Raw genomic sequence first — 24374 nt, forward strand, 5'->3', positions numbered from 1 at the left:
TCAGTACTCATTGAGCTCCTTTGAGTTCTAGGGTGTGAGAAGTTCAGAAGGAGCTATTAATGAGCCAATAACAACAGCTGCGGTCAGTTAACGGGGTAAGAATTAAACAGAAGAATTAGAGAATGATGATTACACAACGAAATAACTTCAGACTTGTATTTTGGTCACATTTATTTCAATTAAAGTTCTGTAAAATTTCCAGTTCTACATAATATGAGAAAAAAGTCAGCCAAAATTGAAGGGAAAGAAATAACAAGAAAGAAAACATATGTTGGGTTAGGGTTTAGTATGGGATATTTTGAAATTAAAAGTGCTAAACAGTTTATTTTAGATGAATGACATTTGTTCTTTAAGACCCAAAGTAGGAACATAATTATATCAGTTTGAAATCAGATTAGTGATAAGGATTGGAAATCTCTAAGAACATCCTTAACGGATAAATATACATTCCCTTTCCTCTGTGTTTTAAAGGCTTCAATTGCTCACTTTTATAAGAAAGAATAATTTTCTATTTCTAGTTAAGAAATAATAAATCTATTAGTTTGATTCTGGGGTTCCAGGGTTTTCCAGTGAACTAATATATTTTGGCGAAAATTTCTCTTTTGTTCAAGAACAAATTTTCTTTAGTCTTTGTGTATTTTGGGGGTGTCAAGTTCAATGTCTTAGTCAACAAGCAAGTCTTTGGGGGATCCAAATTAAGTTACAATGAATCATAGAATCATAGAGTTGAAAGGGCATCCAAAAGTAATCTAATCCTATCCTCTGCTTCCAGGAATGATACCAGAATCATGCTTCACACTGTTTCTAAAATCTAAAAGGAGGACAGAAAAAGCTAGAACATATGAGTGAAATACTACAAAGTTATTGCTGATACTGTTCTCTCCCTGATAATCTTCTTAACTAAATCAAGATCAATAAGTGAAAACAGGTAAGGTTGTATGCTTTTTTTAAAAAAATATATATTTTATTGATTTTTTACAGAGAGGAAGGGAGAGGGATAGAGAGTTAGAAACATCAATGAGAGAGAAACATTGATCAGCTGCCTCCTGCACAACCCCACTGGGGATGTGCCCGCAACCAAGGTACATGCCCTTGACTGGAATCAAACTAGGGACCCTTCAGTCTGAAGGCTGATGCTCTATCCACTGAGCAAAACTGGTCAGGGTTTTTTGTTTTTGTTTTTGCTTTTTTGATATTGTTTGCTTTTTTTTTTTTTTTTTAAATTGTAGAGGTCTATTAAGAACTAATATATTTAGCTTGGGTATTTTCTTGCAGTCATTTCACAATGTCCTAGTGTCATGATAGCCAAAGGCACTGGCATCCTAAAGAAGTATGTTACCACTGCTATGGTTGATAGTCCACATTCTTATCTATATGCAACCAGATTTCCTTTAGATCATTTCTATTTGTTTTCAGGTCCTGATCCTGTACACATATGCTAATTTATACACCACTTAAAATAAGACTAACGGAAATTTCTCCATTATTTCAGTCAACAGAGAATGTGCCTTTTTAATTTTCACTTTCCCTAAATTGATTGAAAAAGATCTGGCTAAGAAAAATACCATTTGATATAACCCTTGGAAATTGAACATTACACACGTAGATCAAAATACTTTATAGTTGCTACAGATTATAGTTTAAGGAGACATCAAATCAGACCCTATTCTAAGTTAAAGAGAGTCTTGAGCTATCAATTTCTTTTCAATGGGGCGTCTCAACATGAGTGCCACATTGATTCATGTTGAGTGATGCAGAGGTACTGGGAACAATTTTAAAAGGGATTTTCAACCAGTTACCCCTTAGGGGAAAAATGCTGGTCTTTAGATTCAAGAAAATGTCACATTTCAAATAAATCTGTCCAACAAAATGCAAATACAACCCTCCCCCCCCCACCCACTACTCAGATGACCAAAATTAGCCTCCTGCCGTTCCCATCCTGGACAGCTCAGTTACTATCCCCAGACTGTTAACCCAAGCTGTGGATTCAAAGAGATGATTGCAGCACCAAAGTCCTGGAGTCTTTCAAGAAATTTCTTTTCCTTTTATATGTTAACATGGAAAAAATCCCTCAAGAGAATTTCCTAGAGCAGTGGTCAGCAAACCGTGGCTCGCGAGCCAAATGCGGCTTGCTAGGCGCGGTTTGCCGCTCTGTTGACTAATGAGTTTGCCGACCGCTATCCTAGGGTAACATGATCAGCAGAGAAATAATAAAACAACGGGAAAAAGGTCCAGTTGTTTCTCTATTGTGATGCACTTTTTGACTTCTCCAAAGGTTCCAGAGATCTGGGATTTGTAATCTAGAAAAGCTGAACTGTCTGTGAAGGGTGTTGTTGGGCAGGTTAGGAAGCACCAATTATCTATTTGTTCTGACCACAAAGAATCCTTTGTCAGAAACTATTAGGAGGAGTCTTCTCTTAGAAACAGTTGAGCTTGTAATACAACACCTCTGAAACTGACATTAATGCACCTGTTTCAATTCAAAGGTCAAAGTGAAACTATGCATTTTCAAGTCACAATTTTGGAAGAGTTTTAAAATTTCCTTTTTTTTTTTTTTAAATTCTCACTCGAGGATATTTTTCCATTGATTTTTAGAGAGAGGGAAAGACAGAGATTGATGAGAGAGAAACACATCGATTGGTTGCCTCCCACATGTGCCCTGACCAGGGCCCAGGCTGGGGAGGAGCCTGCAACCGGGGTACGTGCCTTTGACCTGAATCCAACCCAGGACCCTTTGGTTTGCAGGCCGACGCTCTATCCATTGAGCCAAACTGGCTAGGGCATAACTTTTTCCTTTTTTTTGATTAAAAAATGGTGAAAGGTAGTGTTTATTGAACAATTACTATGTGCCAAGCTCACATAAATATAGGTCTATCCATATAATGGAATATTATTCCAGTCATAAAATGGGATGAAGTACTGAAATATACCATAGCATGGTTGAAGCCAGACACAAATAACCACCACACATTGCATAATTCCATTCATATGAAATATCAAGAATAGGCAACTCCATAGAGACAGAAAGTAGATTACTGGTAGCAAAGGGCTGGGGAGAGCAGGAAGTAGGTATGACTATTAATGAGTATTGGGATGTTTTGAGAATGATAGAAATGTTCTAGAATTAGTGGTGATGGTAGCACAAACTTGTGAACATATTAAAAGCCACTGAATTGTACACTTAAAAAATAACACCTTTCTACTTGAGCCTTCTTTCCCCTCCTAAATAACAGATGAGCTGGAATGAAAAAAATAAAAGAGAGAATTAGAGAGGAATCTGCCTTCGTGAATTTAATTATCCCTTATAGGTGCTTAAGATCTAAATTAATAACTTAAATACAAGGTAGAATGAGGTAATTATCATGGGGGTGAAATACCACCAAATTTTATGAAGCTTTTTTTTTTTTTTGCCTTCTGTCTGTCAATTACAGTCTTTAATTCACTTACCAATTTTGTTCTAGGTGCCAGTATGTCTTTCTCATTGACAAGCTTTTTCATGAGATTTCAAGCTATTTCATGCCACAAGTTCATAGCTATCAATGCCGAGACACCTGAAAAGGAGTTCATTGTTCTATTGCTTCTACCTTCATGTTTGGGTGAGCATTTCTGTCGTAATAAATTAAAGACATTACCTTTTTGGGGTAAGCATTATTTTCCTAAATAACTTGGAGCATATTTTTCTTTCTTGAATTTTTGTGTTGGAGGGAAGGTTTACATCAGTGAAATGCACAGATCTTAAGAGTACAATTCAATGAGTTTTGATAAATGTGACCACTGCCTCACAATATAAAACAATTCTCTTATCCTAAAAATTTTCCAATCATTAACTCTCATAGGCAACCAATGTTCTGATTTCTGTCCTGACAAATTTGTTTTGCCTGTTTGTGAATTTTGGATATGAAGTGTGTCCTTTTTTTGTGAGTGGCTTCTTCAGCTCCACATAATATTTTTGAGGTTTACCCATGTTGTTTTGGGCATCAATAGTTCATTCTTTTCTTTTGTTGCTAAGGAGCATTTTATTATATGAATATGCCACACTTGCTTATCTGTTCTCCTACTGATAGACAGTAATTTTGATAAAAGCTATTATGTTATACTAGAGGCCCAGTGCAGGAATTCATGCACAGGTGGGGTCCGGCCGGCCTGGCCCCAATTGGGGCGGATTGGGGCTGGGCCTGTCAGGAGGAGGAGATGGCGGGAGGTTGGCCAGCCACCTGCCCTGATAGGGGCTCTATTGGGGCTCTATCAGGGCCAGGCCGGCTGCAGAGAGGGGCTGCAGGCAATTGGCCAGCAGGCCCTGCCCCTGATTGGTTATGGGGGAGCTGATCGGGGGGTGGAGCTGGCTGGGGGGAGGGGCCTCAGGCAGTTGGCCAGTTGGCCCTGCCCCTGATTGAGGTGGGGGGGCTGATCTGGGGTGGGGCCAAGCAGGCTGCAGGAAGTTGGCCAGGGTGGGGCAATCAGGGGTGGGGCCGGCTGGGGGGAGGGACTTGGTTGGCCAGCTGGCTCCACCCCCCAATTGGGCCAGTAGGCTGGCCATAGTGGGCATCACAGTGACCGGTCATTCCGGTTGTTCCGGCGTTCTGGTCGCTGGCTTTTTATATATAGGCAGTCCTCGGGTTATGTCGCCATCTCCCATTTATTTATAAAAAAAAAGTTCTGGCCAAAACCGGTTTGGCTCAGTGGATAGAGCGTCAGCCTGTGAACTGAAAGGTCCCAGGTTCGATTCCGGTCAAGGGCATGTAACTTGGTTGCGGGCACATCCCCAGTGGGAGGTGTGCAAGAGGCAACTGATCGATGTTTCTCTCTCATCGATGTTTCTGACTATCTATCCCTCTTCCTTCCTCTCTGTAAAAAATCAATAAAAAAAAATATATTAAAAAAAAAAAAGTTCTGCCATTTTGACATATGTACATATGTGCTTTATGTTTTTTATTATTTATTTACCACAAGTAAAGGTCAGGAATTGTCATCTTCCTTTTAATTTTTTTTTTACTGTTTCACTTCATCACTACTGTGTATGTGCTCCATGTGAGTGACGTAGGTGCTTATGTAGGTGGGTTCCGACTTACGGCGAAAATCGCATTACGTCTCGCTGTGGGAATGGATCTCTGATGTAACCCGAAGACCTACTGTATACAGATTCTTCTACAGGTGTTTTTTTTGTGGACATATGCTTTATTTCTCTTGATATTTATAAGAAAACTACCAATAATTTTCCAAAGTGTTATATCAATTTAAAACCTCACCAGCAATGAATGAGTGTTCTAAGTTGTTCCATATCTTCACTAATATTTTGTTTTGTTAGTCTTCTTAAGCCAATTTAGTGGATATGAAATGGTACTTAATTATGGTTTTACTTGGCATTTGTCTGATGACTAATGATTTTGAGTATTGTTTAATGTATTTATCAGCAACTTGAATATCTTATGTGAAGTGGCTTTTCATGTTCTTTGCTCATTTTAACAATTATGTTGTTTTGTTTTTTTATTTGTATGAGTTCTTTATATATCTGGATTTAAATCCTTTGTCAGATATGTGTAACACAAATGTTTTCTTCAATGTGTAGATTTCCAGTTAATATTTTTAACTATATTTTCAAAAATATATTTTTATTGGTTTCAGAGAGGAAGGGAGAGGGAGAGAGAGATAGAAACATCAATAATGAGAGAGAATCATTGATTGGGTGCCTCTTGCACACCACACACCAGGAACCAAGCCCGTACCCAGGCATGTGTCTGGGACTGGGAATCGAACTGTGATCTCCTGGTTCTTAGGTTGATGCTCAACCACTGAGCCACGTGGGCCAGGCTTAGCTATATTTTTGATGAGCAAACTTTTTTTGTTTTATTGTCTTCTAGAAGTTTTAGAGTTTTAGCTTTTCATTTAGGTCTAGGCTATTTCAAGTTAATTCTGTGTATGGTGTGAAGGAGGCTGTAAAGTTTATATAGTTATTCCAACATCATTTATTGAAAAGTCTTTCCTTTCACATTGAGATTTTCTGTAAAAAATTCATTGACCGTAAATATGTGGGTCTATTTCTGTAATGCATTCTGTTTTATTCATCTATTTACCTGTATTTATGATTCCTAACACCCTGTCTCGACCAGTATACTTTCATAGCAACTATTGAATCACCTTTGTTCTTTTCATGATTATTTTGCTATTCTCTTATGTGCTTAAATATAATTTTAATTGTCCGCTTATATAAAAAACCTGTTGGTATTGTGACAGGAGTTACACTGAATCTGTAGAACAATTTGGGAAGAACTGTTGTGTGTGTGTGTGTTTTTTTAACTCTACTGGCTCTTCAAATTCATGAACATGGTTTATACGTCCATTTATTAAGTCTTTTTAGATTTTCCTCAACAATATTCTGTAGTTTTTAGTGCAGAGGATTTACATGTCTTTTGTTAAATTTATTCCCAATATTTTATGTTTTTTTCCTGTTAATATAAATGGCATTGTTCATAAATTTTATTTTTCAACTTTTTGCTGTTACTTTTATATTGACTTTGTATCCTGCTACTTTGCTAAACTTATTTATTTGACCCAGTCACTGTTCTGTGGATTCCTTTGACTTTTTTATGTACAGGATGATACCATCTATGACTAAAGCCTTCCTTCTTTTTTTGTCCTTTCCAATTGGTATGAACTTTTTAAATTAAAACTTCAAGTACAATGTTGCATGGAAGTAGTGAGAGTGGAAATCTTAGCCCAGTTCTCAATCTCAGGTCAAAGCACTCAATATCTTACCTTTAAGTATGATGTTAGCTAGTTTTTTGAGATAACTCATATTGAGAAAATTCCCTTAAGTTCCTGGTTTCCTCAGAGTTTATTTTAAAATCGTGAATGGTTTAAATGCTTTTTCTGCATCTATTAAATTATATGATTTCTGTTTCATTCTGTTAATATGATTAATTTTAATTTCAGAACTTTATACTTTTTAAATTTAGATATGAAAAATTATATATTTCCTTTTAAAATTCTGCTTTAAATGCATAAAAAAAGATACATTGTATTTATCATTCAGTTTGAAATATTTTCCTTGATTTTTTTCTTTGATTCAGTGGTTATTCACATGTGTTATTTAATTTACAAGTACCAGTTTTAAAAATATATTTTATTGCTATAGATTTCTAATTTAATTTTATTGTTGTCAGAGAATATGCTGTATAATATTTCAATCTTTTGACATTTATTAATACTTATTACATTTCCCAAGATATAGACTATCTTTGTGAACACCTAATAAGTGCTCAAAAAGAATGTATATTGTTTGTCTTTGTAGTTTTAATGTTCTATAAATGTTAATTAGATCAAGGTCATTTATAGTATGGATAAAATATTTTATATTTCTTATTATTCTCTACATGTTCAATTAATTACTGAGGAGGAGGTCTTAAATATCAAATGTGATTGTGAATTTTTCTGTACCTTTAGTCTTTTAATTTTGTACATCTGAATTAACTATTCCACATGACTTAAGAAGATTTCATATCTACTTTTCCATAGCAAGCCAATTTATAGTCAAGAGATGTTTTAATTCCAAGTTTGCCATTTTCTCCTCTCCTCATATATTATATTTGGACAAGTCATTTCCACTCTTTTGTCCTCAGCAACCATCTTAAAATGACAGTATTATAATAGGAGAATGGATCTGTGTTTTTTTTTTTTTTTATGTTGAAGAAGTCCCATGTCCAGCCACAATTTTGATCTCCACAACCCTACTAACACGCTAGTTGAGAAATTAAATAAAAAAGATACTGGTTATTCTTTTGTTGACAGTCTTTGTTTTCTCATTATCTACTCATCTGAAGAAAACACATGTTTACAAAAGTATTCTAAAGACCTAAGGGAAAATTCCTTCTACAGCCAAACCTGGGAATCAAGATAGTTATTAAGTACAGTATGTGAGTAAGAATTACTGGAGCTAATCAGTTAATTCTGTTTTTGTCCTGTTATTTAACAAATATTTACTTGGTATTTGAGCCTGTGGTTGAACTTCTTTTTATAAGAGTTGGACCAGGGAAAAGGTTTGCCAAAATATCAACTACAGAAATGAATCTAAACACTTTCCAAATGTGATTACCTGGGAGGAGTTCAGAGTAGTGAGAAAGGAAGGAAGATTGGGGTGGGTGGCTCAGAAATGGGAGTATACTTTGTGGATCAGAAGCATGCATAACTTGGGTTTGGCTTCCATTGGCTGTCGGTGGGCCAGGTTGAGGAGAAGGAGCCAAAATCGAGGAGTTAAAGCCAGAAGCAAGCTAATTTTAGATCTGAGACCTTAGAGACAGAAAAGATTCACAGGATAAAATTACCAGGCCTGTTCCCCTGCCAGCTCAGGAGACATTTGAACAGAGAGAACATTAGATATGAAACTGACCTCAACAAAAGGCCAGTGTTCGGCCATTGCTCTGGATCCTAACATAGTGATGTGAACAAAGTTTAGTTTAAATAGGTACTATTTAGATCAAACAAAACACGTCTTCCTCTTTCAAAGAAGCTGGGCTAGAACTTATTTTGACTTTGGCGACCAAGAGGGAAGTATTCTGGAAATGTCTCCACATTCCCGATAGTGTGGTTGCCATGCTTTGCTCCGAGTGTTCCTGGTCTACAGGAATGGGGCTGTGAATGGCCATTCACAGCTGTGAGAGTGTCTGTGCCACAGTATCCTGGAGGAGTGCTTCCAACATGCCAGCCTTCAACTGATACAAGTCCTCATAGCAAGAGGGGAAAGAAAACGAAGGACAATATGAATTTTTCATAGAGCTAATTTTATAAAACAATTTGAGATGAAGATTTTCCTATATTTTTGTTATTAGGATATACTTTTTGAAACAGATGGTATTGGTGTACATATTTTTTAAATTTTTATGATTTATTTATTTTTGGTACATGTATTTTTAATCACCTTTCTTGGCAGAATGAAAATTGATAAAACCTTACATAAATTTTTCCATTAAAAATAAATTCATGGCATTCAAATTCAAGGTTCAACTTCATCAGGACAGCCCAAGGGCATTTAAAAAATGAAATAGAAATACGCACCATTAAAACTAAATCTTTATTGATTGTAAGACAATCTATTCTTTTCAATCCAGCTAAGATAGAAAACTTAATTATCCATTGCATTAATAGTACAATGCACCCTCATATAAGAATTGTTAATATGTGAAGAGATGTGACCCTGAGAATCTATGATATGTATATGACACATCTAAAGAATTTTCATTCACTTAACACATAGTTAATGATTATAAGGATTCTTCCTGAGTATTTTATTGTTGACACCTGATTCCAGGCTTTGAAGAGTTTCTGAGTAATTTGTGAAATTATATCCCATATTCTTCACTCTTTCCCCAGTACAGTATTTCTCAAAAATTTTAAGTGTTTCAAATGATCGTTTTTAGACATTTCTCATCTGATAAGTGTGTTTGGCTGTGCAGACCATTCTACAGCCTCAAACATTCATAGCTCGGTGGATGATCAACCAACTGAATAACCACCATCACACGGTTGATGTGCTTCTTTACATTGGGGAGGGGGCCTGTGTGCTGCTAGATGCATTCAGTTCACCAGGATGATAAGCTGAAGAGTAACAGGGGATGTATTTAGGAATCATAAACAAGCAAGGTTTCAGCTCACCCTAAATATCTCCCCAAGTATTTCTCAAATAGAGTTGCTGAAATTACATTGTCATATTCTTTAGAAAACAGGCAATCCTTTCCCAAGATCAACTCCTCTTTCATTAGTATTTCTATAGTGCCTTTAGAATTCCACCCCAGAGACAGACATTTTATGGGTCTTGTATTGATGCTGTATCAATTCCCTAGTTAGCACACTTGCAATTTTTGGCATTACAAAAATACAAAGAAACTAACTTGAAGTGCATAATAATTCTGTCACTGGGAAAAAGTAGATGCACAATTTTGGATTAAAAAAAAAATAATCTTACCTAATAATAGAGAAACATGCAAATTAACCATCACTCCGCTACACCCACAGCCAATCAGAGTGAGTATGCATATTAACCCAACAAAGATGGCGGTTAATTGGTATACATACCTGGGTCCTGGGAACCTCCTTGGCACCCAGGTCACTCCCAGCCAGTCATCAGAGGGGCGGGGAGGCCCCTTCCCAAGCCTAAAGCCTCGGGTGGAGGCTTTAGGCTTGGGAAAGGGCCGAGCTGGCGATGGGAGGGGCGGGGCCCCCTGCCCAAGCCTTAAAGCCTGGGTGGCCCGAGCTGGCGATCAGTGGGGCGGGGGGCAGGGGCCGAGCCTGGGATCGGAGGGAAGGGGAAAAAATCAATGGAAACATATCCTCAGGTGAGGATAAAAAGAAAAATAAAGAAAGAAATGTCATATCCTATGAAAGACACATCTTGAAAATGCCTAAAGAAAGTTGTCATTTTTTCATGGTTAAGGGACTGGAGTCTGTGTTGATGAAAATACCTTGGCGGCTGCGGTGACTGGCAGTGGCTGCAGTAGCGGGGTGATGGGGCTGGCGTCTTCCCCTGATCAGCCTGGTCACCTCCCGCAAAGGGAGACCAGACTGTGGCTTAGGTCCGCTTCCAATGGGGAGCGGGCCTAAGCCATCAGTAGGACATCCCCTGAGGGCTTCCAGTATGTAAGAGGGGGCAGACTGGGCTGAGAAACTCCTCTCCAGTGCACGAATTTCATGCACCGGGCCCCTAGTTTAAAAATATTTTAATTACAGTTGACATACAATATTCTATTCAATTTTGGATTTTTTTTTTTTTGTGTGTGTGTGAAGCAGATTCCCTGTACCTGAAAAACCCCTAGTCTAGTAAGTTCTGTTTTAGTGGTTTCATTAAATTGGACAAATGTCTCCACCAGAAACACAGAATAACTTTTTATCAATTTTTATATTTTGTGACTGCTTAATTTCCATTGTACATGTACAGGGAGGCAGTAGGGTTTGGGGTAAATGAGATAAATATCTGGATTGAGAAAACTGGGTCGTGACCCTCACTAGAAATACTACTTTGGTCCCTTCACTTCTCAATGTCTTCTTTGGATGGTACTGACACTTCACTGGAGATGGTAAAGACACACTTATGATGCTTTGTGGAAATGCTAGTAGAGAAAATAGGAAACATAGCCTTAACTATTTCTTGAAGACAGTTATAATGAATAGTATATTTGCTCTCAATTGTGTATCTTGACCCTGAAAAACAACTGATAGGAAAACCACAGGGCGAGTATAAAATAATCATGATACTGAAATAGCAGTCTTGTTGGTGCCACAGGTTCAGGGGTAGGAAAGAATTTTAATATGCTGAGCATGGGAGTTTGACCTACCATTCTGTTGTGTGATGAAGTTGAAAATATGTAACTTGGGATAAGAAAACGGTCTGTAAGGAGAGGGAAAGGAAATTTGTGGCTTTTTTTCTATTTGAAAATAATTATGGTTTCCTTTAGCCAACTCCAGGAGATTTAATAACTTTTTGTATTGGAGAAGGGTGGCCCATGCCATATGGCTATTCCACCCCCCTCCCCCGCTTCTGTGTTCAGACTACAAATAGCACCATTTGGGAGCCTTGGACAGTTTGTTCATGGTAAACCTACGCTGTAATTTTTCTTTATGTCTTAAAATTATATTCAATACCCCTTTCTGGCTCTTGAATTGCTCTTTAAAAAATCAACTGGCAAGTCTTGGAGAGAATAATTTCTAAGTGAGTGACAGAAAACTGTGCCCTTTCCGCAGACCATTTCAAAATAACCTTTGATGAGTCCACAATCCATTTTAATTACCGGTGCAACTATCCCATTTCTAATATTGTGAGCAATAAATGACCTTGTAACTCTGTGTAATTGCTTGGAATATTGCTGCTTAGATAAAGAATGCCTTATAAGGGACACCTATTCAACCACAAAATTAAGGCCTGAGTACTTTGAATTTTGAACTAAAATTCAGCCATGCAACCTTGCAGAATTCCAGTTTTCCTTTAAAATTTTCTTTCTCTGTTTGTATAGAGCAAAGGAAAAACATGATTTCAGAATGTTGTCATATTGTTTCAAGCAATTTATCACATTATATAATTCGTTTGGGCAGAATAAACATTGATTTCAACAGATACAATAATTAAGGAAGTAGTTATAATATTCTGCTTGATAGAAATAGGGAAATATATAAATAAATGTTAAACATCTGTGTTTTTTTTTAAAAACAAAGAACAGTTAAAGGATTTTATAGAGATTTCAATTTTGTCCCTTTTCCAAAGTATACTCGGGGGAAAGTTATGACTACTTGGCAATTGACAAAAATGTTTAGAGAATGACCGCAATTACTCAGATTCACTTTGATTCAGCTACAAGGCACTAGAATTCTATCAGAAACAAATATCTTAAGCTATCAGTCTCTGACTATTTATTTTTCCAAACATGTAATTATGATCAGCACCAGATTATCTATAAAACCCTTCGTAGTCCTTAGAAGTAGGATACTACTTATTTAAATTATGATAATTCCTTCTTCAAATGATAACATTCAGTTTTCTTTAAAAAGAATTTATTGATTTTTAGAGAGAGGAAGGGAGAGGGGGAGAGAGAGAGAGAAACATCTATCTGAGAGCACAACATTGATCGTCTGCCTCCTGCCTGCTTCCTACCAGGGATCAGGCCCACAACACAGGCATGTGCCCTTGACTGGGAATTGAACCAGCAACCTTCTGGTGCATGGGACGTTAATTTTTAGAGTTCACTGTCCCTAAATGAGCAGGTATCATTACCCCAAAATACAGTGTTGAGGTTATCCCACAGTTTTAGACAGATACAATAAACACAATATATTGTGTGCTTCTATTTTTCTTAACTCTGTTAACTCACTGCAAACTGTTTACTGAGATGGTGAGTTCAAGTGAATAACTGAACTTTAGCAATTTAATCACAGTGAAGATTAAGCCACTTTATCATACTGAAATATTTGTTTTCTTAGGCTAAGACTAAATGATAATGATGAAATCATTCCAAGGCCACAGCACTCAATCTAATTTTGTGAGGCCATGATGAATGATACATGCAAAGTGAGAACAGTGTTTATCAGGGTTGGCTCCATGACACAGTTACATGGACATACTTTGTCACTATGGTAGCATGGGTGTCCTGGTTTGATCTGACCACACTGGGGCAGACAGGGTCTATGTGAACAATAACTTCAAGGTCTGTCCACTATTCAGGGAATTGTTTTATAGGTGAGTGGAAAGGAGAAGATAGTTTGAAGAATCGAGTTCAGTTTATTTTGAGTTTAATGAGTTATTGGGACATTTCAAAGACCAGTTCTCAAGGTGTGGGGAACCATTTGCACTGAGGTGATGCACTGGATTGAGTGGTGTCTTCCCACACCACTCATGTCCACCTGGAACCTATAAGTATGATTTGATTGGGAAATATGGTTTTTGCAGATGTAATCAAGTACAGATGAGGTGTTAATGGATTAGGGTGATCCTACATCCAATATCACTGGTGTCCTTATAAGCAGATGGAAATTAAGACACACACACACACACACACACACACACACACACACACACGCACGCACACACACACACGAATGCTATGTAAAAACAGAGACAGAAATTGGAGTGATGCATCTACAAGCCAAGGAAACCAAGATTTATCAAGAACCCTCAGAATATAGGAGAAAGGCATTGAGCAAATTCTTCAGACACCTTGGTGACACCTTGATTTCAGACGTCTGGCCTTCAGGACTGTGCGAGAATAAATTTCGGTTGTCTAAAGCCCTCCCTCCCCCAACCCCATTGTGGCAATTTGTCATGGCAGCCCTAGGAAACTATTCCAAGTGATAATTGGGTCTGATAGTGAATCGGTTCACTAATGTAGTAGTAATGTCAAGATAAGAACCTTGGATGATATGCCAACACTCAGAGGATGGAGATCCAAAAGAGGTAGGAGAAAAAAATCAGGGAAGTACAGGAACTAACTCAAACAAGCTCTACTTTTCAAGAAAAAGGGAGCTTCAACTGTATCAAATGTGACAGAAACTATGAGGATGAGAACTGGGAAAATGGGGTTGGCAAGAAGTAGATTATTAGATATTTTCAAGAACACGTTTCTAAAAGAGCAGCATCTCTCAATCTTGAATATGCACAAGAATGACACTCAGATCTTGTTAAAAATGCAAGTTTCAGAGCTATCTTTGCAGGTGCTGATTCTGTAGATGTGGAATTGGGTCTCAGGTGATTCTGAGGCAGAAGCTTCTTGGATTTTAATTGGTGAAATGCTGCTATAACAGTGAGGTCAGGAGTAAATCTAGGGTTGTGCAACCTGAAACTAATACGTTTTGGGGACTTCTTCTAAGAAAAAGAATACAAAATTTTAATATAAAATTAGGAACAAAGGTGATATTTACTTAGCATGAGTAAAGAAATAACTAATTACAAAATTTAAAAATATTGTAATTATTTCAAATGACTAAGACAGTTTGAATCTTCTACCAATTTTCTTTCTTTCCCTTTATGTGTTTGGCTCCCACTGGCATACTTCTTCAGAATATATTGATTTTAATAGAATCAATAATTCTGAAAAATGTATAAAATTAATCTGAATTAAGGCATGCTCAAGAGTTAATCAAATGCATTTAAGCTTGTATTAAATTGCACTCACCTTGTACTAAGCCACACGACTGTGAATAAATTACTCTTATGCTGCCATTGGATGAGTTCCTAATGAGCATATGATTTGATTTCGAAATATGGTTTTTGCAGATGTAATAAAGTGCAGATGAGGTCTTAATGGATTAGGGTAATCCCAAATCCAATATCACTGATGTCCTTATAAGAAGAGGGAAATTAAGACAGACAGACACACACACACACACACACACACACACACACACACACACACACGGGAGAGTGCTATGTAAAAATAGATGCAGAAATTAGAGTGATGCATCTACAAGCCAAGGAATTTTTTCATTGAGACACTTGTTTCTTCAATTTCTGTGTTGGTGGAAATTCTATGTGTAGCTTTGAGTGAAACATCTATAGTCTTTGATCAGAACAAGATGTATCAGGTATGCTAAGATGCCATTTAATGATTTCAGATGCATAAATAATGTTAATTCAAACACAGACATAATAGTCCTGCCATATAGAACCTTCGATTCATTTCATTCATACTGATCTCATTAAAAAGGAAAAAATGTATAGTGTGTTTATAATTGTATGTCTCATGCTGATTAAATACTTTTTGATAAGAGAGAACATTCATTTTGCCTACGTACTTGTGAGATTTTGATCTTCCATTTGTAACTTTCCATAGGCTGGTTTCTGGGTCTGTACCTTTCGAATCTTGTTTCGCCTCCATTTCAACATATTTCTGGTGCCAGGTGGCTTGCAACTTCATGTCACATTGCAAATTTTACCAAAATATATGTCTATATGAACACTTTACTAGGGCCACTCCCAAGATCTTGGATAATAGGCCCGTTGAAGAGAGAGGTCCTTCAGTATCAGTTTCATTAGCTTCAGGGTAGATCTGACACTGAATAACAGGGACAGAAGTTGGCCTGCAGGGAGTAAGAGAGTGTCTGGTAGCTAGGCCGGGAGTGCTTCTAGAAGACTGAGGGTTCAGAGGCATTTAGCTGGGAAGAAAGAGGAGATGGAGCGGTGGTTAGAAATGAGGTCAGGAGCACATGAAAAGGTTCTATTTGTGGAGCTGTGGATTATATTTTTAAGTCTGAGTCATGGATATGCAGAGAAGCGGGGAGGGAGGAAGAGAGGGTGAGAGAGGGTGAGAGAGAGGAAGAGTAAGAGGAAGAGGAAGAGGAGGAGGAGAAGGAAGGAAAGGAGGAGAAGGAGGTGTAGAAGGGAGAAGGAGGAGGGAGAGGAGAGGGGGGAGGAGGAGGAGGAGGAGGAGGAGGAGGAGGAGGAGGAGGAGGGAAAGAATTATGGTAGCACTTTTGAAATTTCCAGTCACAGACCCTAGTCTCTTCCTCTTCCTTGGAGTTGGTCTAAATTCCCAAAGTTTTTCTGTGCTGTCCTTGTATGGGGGAGTGTATTTTCCATCCCGTTGGCCTTCCCCAAAGGAGCATCTCCCACATGCACGTGGATGTCAGTTATTATTCCCTCTGCAACTAAGGCTGTTGCCAAAGCTTTGTCCCATTTTGGCCTCTGGATGTCAGACCCTTCCCTTCTTCATCTTTCTACTGCCAACTACAGAGTCTTTTCCTGTCCCACATCCCTCCTGGAGAAACCTCTCAGATAGCAAGGAAAGCTTAGAGGATGGGCGCCATAACCGGATGAATTAAAAATGCAGTACGTAAGAAACGTAAGGCAGATGATTGCTATGTAAATATTTCCCCCCGGAAAGCAGAACATTAATGCTCTGCCATCTAAAATCTATTAAACAAACATATAAATTTATTTAACAGCCCTGATATTTGCCCTTGTAAGTGTTCAATATCAATTCTTAATCACAATGAACCTTGAAATACTGCATTCCAAATAAGTTTTCTTTGGATATTCAAGGGCTAGGACTTTTAAGATATTCTGGAACCTGATGTCTGAAAATAACAACACAATCAAAAGTGCCACATTTGGCTGTGCTCATATGCTGCCAAAAAAATTCCGAAGAAAAGTGAAAAATTCACTCATTCATCTGGAAGTTTCTAAGTATCCAGCTGTTTGGCACCATGCAAACTGTTAGGTGACTAATTGATTGGGTTGTTCTTATTCCACATGTTTGGCATTGTATAAATAGATCCTGGATATGTTTTCAGATAGGGAAGTACAATATGTTTTATGTGCTCACTTGGGACCCCGAGGCTAATGGTGTTAAATAGATTTTTCCTGCTTGACCCCCATGAACACAGTTCAGTTTCAATCATGTTTTCTAGTCCCACAAAAATGCAGGTGCAGATATTTTATTGCTTTTAAATCTCATAAAGTACTAAAAGATTTGAATAAGAAAAAGAATTGTGTTCCAGCAGAAAGCATTTCATCCCAAGGAATAAAATTTTCCTCTCTTTATTCCAGCAAATGAACAATAAAAAATACATGAAATCATAGTATCACCAAGTCTCAGAATAAACATCAAAACTTGACTGTTTTCTTTCTTTTAAGGCAGAATTAGGGGGATGAGATTTTTAACAAAGAGCTTTCAGTTAGGTTGTATCCAAACACACTTTCTTATTGTAATACATCGAGATTTAGAAGAGCTAGGAAAATGGCTAGGTAATTTCCACTACATATAGTGGCTCCTTGAATTCTATTTGCTTGGAGTTAATCTTTTATCCAGTATTTCCCAGATGGGCTGTGCTATTCATTTTAAATTGATTGTGTGTTCTATATGAAGCTATAATAAAAAACTGGGAAAACAGAACCATTTAGGGTACCGATAGCAACCACAGATGAGATATTCACAGTAATTTAAGAGACTTGGACCTGTAAGCTTTTCCTTCAATATGTCTAAGGACTTAACTCAACAAATATTGACTGAGTTGTTCCCATTTAAAGAGCACCTGCCTTTGGATCATGGGACACTTAGAGTTGAACAGGATAAAAGTCTAACATTTCAGTTGGCCCAGGTTAGAGAATACTGGAATGAAGCAAAAAATTTGATAAAAATACTTCTTCTGTAGGGAAGAAATGGTTTCTGCCAAGTAGAAATTAATTATTAATATTTTGAGACTGAGACTTAAAACAGTTAGTAACATTCTTAAGGAAAAGAAATAGAAATTAGGGATCATTTAAGGAAATTTAATTCTTCCTGCTTCTATTTGACACAGAAACCATTAAGGAAAAAATAAAGCAAAACAAAAGAAGGGAATGAAGATGATAGGATTTCTTTTTTATTTGAATGATTTCAAAGCATATGCCAATATTAAAATAAACCTCCAAGGGGGTCAATGGGAAAAAAGGAGACATATGTAATACTTGAAACAATAAAGGTAAAATTTAAAAAATAAGCCTCCAGGAATTCTAGTAAATTAGCTAGCATTCGAGTACTAACAGTACTAATAGTATAAGTGAAGATCAATTAAATAACAGGTCTGCTGGGTTTAGTCATCCAGAAGAGATCAAATTATTAAAAGATCAAGTGCAAAGGGGAAAACCATAAATATTGCTGTGTTAGGATAAACTGAGGAAAAGAACCACACAATAACACGTGACAGCTTAACTTTAGGATGGCTAAACTAGTCATCATAAGATGTACGCACTTTAGGAGATAAATTGTGACAGATGAGTAACAGCATTGCTTAGAGTGTTTGTCAAGCATGGGCTGAAACAAATGAATGTAGTACAGTAGCATGACTAAGAGTACCTTCAAAGACAACTGCTACATATACTGAGATGCATCCCCAGTGACCAAAGTATCCTTGAAGCAAAAAAGTATCTTGTGCTAAGGCATAGTTGTCATAAAGCAGTGAGAGACCCACACCCCAACTCTCCAACTTAGTAGAAATACGCGTAAGAAGAACGTAGTTCTGAAAAAGGGACTAAACACACATGGAAATAGGAACATCAACATTAAAATAGTCACTATCACAATGACAAGAAACCACTTCAGTAACTGTAATAGCAATCAAAGCCTTCCTGTGCTTTATTGTTTGCACACACAGAAGCGGGTGTGTACAGGTATAAATCAATACAAAAGGCCAAATGTGACAGCTTGACTGTCAGTAGAGGCCAAGTATTGAAAGATCGAATGTAAAGAGAATAAAAATCTATAAATATCTATGTATCCTGCTACACTGAGAGAAACACCGTAGAGTTTAATAAGGACATTCTGAAGAGAGAATAAATTACAGTGGTACGTGAGTTGGATTTTTAAGGACAAATAAATTCCAAGGGAAGAAGATATAGATCTATTACAAAGACTCAGATACTTTGGTCAACAACATTTTTGATCAACAAAACAATAAATCCTTTTATTTTAATTAATTTCTGCTCTTACTTATTATTTGTTTTTCGTCTTGTTTTTTTTTTTAATTTAGTTTGAATTATTTGCTATTCTTTCTCTAAATTTGTGAGGCAGATTATTAATTTATTTTTATTGATATAAAATTTAATGCCAAACATCTCCTTTAAACAGTGCATTAGCTGCATTTTATAGACTTTATGTAGTATTTTCATTATTATTGCTTTCTAGAAATTCAGATTATGAGTTTTTAACTTGCCATGTGTAAAAGTCTTCTATTATTTTATTTTGTATCTACTTTTATGGCATTTGAAAAAAAGGTATATTCTCTGTCTTTAAGATGGAAAATTCAGTAAGTATTAATCAAGTCTATCTTATAATTATGATTTTTAGATATTTTATATTCTTATTATCTTCCCCTCTCCCCACACACTTAGCTTTCATGAACAGAGAAGGGGAAATTAAAATCTTCTATTTATAAGTGTTTCTATTTATCTTTGTATCCTTAAAATTCTCCTTTATGAATGGTCCTTCTCTGTTAATTGATATCCTTAACTAATTTTGAAAGCATTAAGTGAAATCTTTATCTGTTTCTTCTGTTGCATAGCAAACCAAAAGCCAGGGGCTTCCGACAACTGTTATGGATTTCATTCTGCATTCTGTAGGCCAGCTGGTCAGTGACTCTTGTCTGGGCCAGTTCAGCTGCCCCTGCGAGGCCTCTCCTGCAGCTGCAGCCAGCTGACAGGGTCCATGGCAGCTGCAGCATCTGGGATGACTGGCTGTCAGTCAGGTGACAGGGTGACTGGGCAGTGTGTCCATGTGCAGCAGGTGAGCCTGGGTCCTTTACGTAGTGGGCATGGGTTCTAAGAGCAATATGGCAGAAGCTGCACGGCCTCTTGAGACCTAGGCTAGAACTTGGCACTTCTGCTGCTCACAATTGATCAGAGCCATTATCTAGTTTATTCCAGAGTCACATGATTATCCCAGTGTGGAGAGACAGACTCTGTCTCTCTTTATTTTTTAAACGGGAGTCTTACCCTCTTTACTTATTTATTTTTAAAAATAGTTCATTGACTTTTTGTTTTTTTAGAGAGAAAGGAAAGGAGAAGGAGAGAGAGGGAAACATCAATGAGAGAGTGATATATTGGTCAGCTGTCTCCTGCATGCCCCCTACTGGGGATTGAGCCCACAACCCATATGACCATGCCCATCCAATTGAGCCACACCAGCCAGGGCAGACTCTGTCTCTTGATGGGAGGAACTGTAAAGTATGGTGGCATTTTTGCAGGAAACACATTAACTGTGCTGTCACTCTAGAGCCTGAATTGGAGAGAGATTGTTTCCAGGAAGACTCGGCAAGTATTCAGGAAAAGGATGCTAAAGGCTTGAACTAGAATAGTAGCAGCGTGGGCAGTTGGAAGCGAGGGAGTGTGAAGAACTGAAGACTCTTTAATCTGTGATTGCTCGCCTGGATGATGTGTGAATAGCACTGTTGGTCACGAGAGGGAGTGTGTTCATAGCTCCTCTCCCCCACTCTCTTCTTCTGTTCTGATGGAACAGAGTATGTCTATAGATTGGTCAAATTTGAAATCACTTAATTGAGTTACATTTCTACAGTCTGATGCTTAGTGAGACCAAATACTGGGGATTGCACTGTGTTTGTTTATCTCTTGCAGAGGCCTGTGGTCATCCTTCCATTGGCATCATGGTGGAAGTTGGTGGGACAGAACTTTTACCCAACATTTGCTTAAAGCCTTCCAGGTAAGGAGATTCATCCTGAATCCAATATAGCTCCCTGGGAATGTAGGAGTGAGCACCCTGATTTCAATAAAGCATTTTTTGTCTGTCTTTGTCCTGGAATGAGACCAGCAGTTGATGTACATTCAACACTTATAATGTGTCTGGAAGCATTCTAGATGCTTTTTTGCATTTTAAACAACTTATGCCATATAATAATCCATTTAGGGAGCTGATAGATTATCATGATCGTTTTCACTGAACAGTTGAAAAAACTGAGACAGCAGAGTCTGCCAAGTTGGTGAGCTCCACAGTCAGAATGGGTTTGGATTTTAGCTCTGCCGTTGAGTAGCTGCCTTTCTCTTGGGGACACCCAGTGGGTTGGAACTCTAGCAGAAACAGGGCAGGATGAGGAGGAATGGTGCCTGTTCTCAGGACACCTCAGGCAAGGGAGGGACTAGTGAGCCCTGCCTCCCCTCTGGTGGCACCAGAGACAGCTCCAGTGCTGGCACCTGTAATGTGCTACTTACTGGTATAGGTACCCCGATGTAGCATTTCTGACATTCCAGTTCCAAATTTGCTCTTTGACTATGCCAGCCTTACCTGTCGAAGTTCACACCTTATTATAGATATTTTTTCTCTTTTAACTAAAAATAAAATGATGGTTATTCATCTGCTTTGGTTTAGTGCAGTGGTCGGCAAATTGCGGCTCGTGAGCCACATGCGGCTCGCAAGCCGCGGTTTGCCGCTCTGTTGACTAATGAGTTTGCTGACCACTGGTTTAGTGAGTTTCTCTCTTCTTATCTCTAATTGTTTTGGTGTTGCTGCTCTCCAAAGAACATTCATTTTGGGCAACAAACTCCTTCCCTTCCGATAAATTGTTCACCCCTGTGGCTTGGTTTTGGTCTGACTCGATTTAGGCCACAATTCAGATTTGCTCATTACTCTGGAGGCAAAAACTAAGAATTGGCTCCTCCATGTCCTATTAAATAAGCGTTTCTCCTGTTGAATAATTTTCCTATTAATAATGCAAAACATGAATGCACAATAAGGAGAAGAGGGAAGAGCAAGCTTGAGAGCGGCTGGGAAAATCCCCAACCTTTTGTTTGTTATGTTTGGTGATGGAAACTGATTACCTAATTTGCCATCATTTGATTCAGACTAGAAACAGCAATCAAACAATGGGGATTTGACCACAGGAGACTGTGGTTCATCAGGGGAGTCTAGGAAAGGACTTTGGTGTCATGGAGGTTAGATTTTGTGTATCAGGAGGTGGGAGGAGAGTAAAGACGCAGGATAGGGACAAGAGTGGATGGCTTTTCATTAGATTTCCCAAGTGTTTCTCAGACTTAACTGAGGTTTGGTGGGAATAATCTTTCAGAATCAAGTTATATAATATTGACACTACTGTCTTAGTTATATGGTTATGTAGTTCTCAGCAGCTGCGTCATACCGTGGATCCGGGATCCCTTCAGGTAGACATGGCAGGCCCACCAGACAAGGAAGGGCTCCTTGATGTTTGGCCTCCACAAATGAGTATGTCAGCAAATGATCCATACACAGCAATCCAATAGGCTTTCTAGGGGCAGTCCCCTCACCTCCTGTTTCCTATTCTGTGCCTGAGGAATCGCTGGGGATTTGTCTCATTCACTGAGTTGTCACACTGTATTCCAGGCTCTGTCTGTGGATGGGCAGGGCATCAACTATGTGTGTGAGAAAATGTATGTGTTGTGGTTCAAAAATGAAAAAAAAAAGGAAGTCATTTTCTGGGTATATGTTCAAAAACACGGCCTGGACCGTTTGTTCCTTCCGGGATCATTTTTCTTCCTTCTTTTAGAAGCTGCTCATTTGGAGGCACTGTGTTAACGTTTCTTTCTCGACAACACAGCATGTGATGGCCTCCCTCGCCTCATTCTACACACGCAAGAAGCTCTGCTAGGATAGAGGGAAGTCCTTGGGTCCGTGCCCCTGGGCAGGGCCAACTCCCAACAGGACTTTGGTGTGAAATGATCCGGTTTTCATCACCATCCACTGCCTTTCTGCACCCTCTGTGACCGTAAGAACGCAATGCTCTTGTGCTCTTTCCTCTGGTTTAACAAGTGGTCATGGAGGCAGTGCGGAGTGGTGCTCATACGTGTGGATTTTGGACTCACAGTGCCTGGGCTTGAATTCTGGTCGTGCCATTTGCTGGCTGTGTAACCAACCTGAACAAGTTACTCCCCGGTCCAAAGTGTTAGCATCTTAAAGTGAAAGCAAAAATAGTCCTACTTCATGAGATCATTACTGATAACGATGCCTAAGTGAGACCACAGAGCTAGCCCTCTGCTGGAAAGACAGTTAAAGCTCCATAAATGTTAGTAATTATTACTGGACATTAACTAGATCTACGAGACACTGAGCTAGGGCCGTGGGGAATATAAAGAACTAGAGGTCCAGCACACGAAATTTGTGCACTGAAGGCGGGGGTCCCTCAACCTGGCCTGCGCCCTCTTGCAGTCCAGGAGCCCTCAGGAGATGTCCAACTGACGGCTTAGGGCCTAAGCCATCAGTTGAACATCCTTAGTGCTGCCACGGAGGCGGGAGAGGCTCGTGCCATGCCGCTGTGCTCACCAGCCGTGAGCCTGGCTCAGGGCTTCTGGCTGAGCAGCGCTCCCCCTGTGGGAGCACATTGACCACCAGGGGCAGCTCCTGTATTGAGCGTCTGCCCCCTGGTGGTCAGTGCATTTTATAGTGACCAGTTGTTCTGCCATTCAGTTGATTTGCATATTAGCCTTTTATTATATAGGATCTTTTATTTCTAGAAGTCCCACTTTGCTCTTTTTATTTTATTTTTTATATATTTTTATTTATTTCAGAGAGAAAGGGAGAGGGAAAGAGAGAGAATCATTGATTGGCTGCCTCCTGAATGCCCCCCACTGGGGATCAAGCCAGCAACCCAAGCATATGCCTTTGACTGGAATCGAACCCAGGACCCTTCAGTCCACGGGCTGATGCTCTATCCACTGAGCCAAACCAGCCAGGGCACACATTTTGCTCTTTTCTATATCTTCTATTTATCTCCTTATTATGTTAATGCTTTTCTTTAAGTTCCTCAACATATTTATAACAGTTGTCTAAAATTCTTGTCTGCTTTCAATCATTATTGTTTTTTTTTAGTCTATTTATATTTCCTAATTTTGATTCCCACTTTCCTGCTTCTTCCCAGTAATTGCTAAGTATCTAAATTTTTTGTTCTTCTTTTAAAGAGCAGCTTCACTTGGAAGACAGTTAAATTGCCTGCAGATCAGCTTTCAAGACTTGAATTTAAGCTCTGTTGGTATGGATTTATGGTGGCCTTTAATCTAGGGCTATTTAGCCTTAATATCAAGGCATGGCCCTTCTGGGGTCTCTATTAACTGTACCAGATATTTAAAAAAGGTCTCATTACTGTGTGGGATCAGAACTCTACCATCTCTCAATTCTTTGTTAGTGCTGGGACTTGTTTAGCCTATAGCTTCCTAGTAGTTTGTTCTGTTCTCAGTAATTGTTCTTTGACCAACCACTTGAAATCTCATAGTAAGTATGCAGGACACAGTATTCAGCTAGAGACTCAATGAGACCCCATGCAGATGTTTGGGGCTCTTTATCTGGGCGATGCCCTTCTCTCTGATACACTGGCCCACAAAGTCCAGCCACTGCAGCCTCCCTGATCCCTGATCTGTTTCCCCAACTCAGTGAGACCACCTTGCTCTGTTT

This window comes from Plecotus auritus (assembly GCF_963455305.1).
Source record: "Plecotus auritus genome assembly, chromosome: 11".
NCBI lineage: Eukaryota > Metazoa > Chordata > Mammalia > Chiroptera > Vespertilionidae > Plecotus > Plecotus auritus.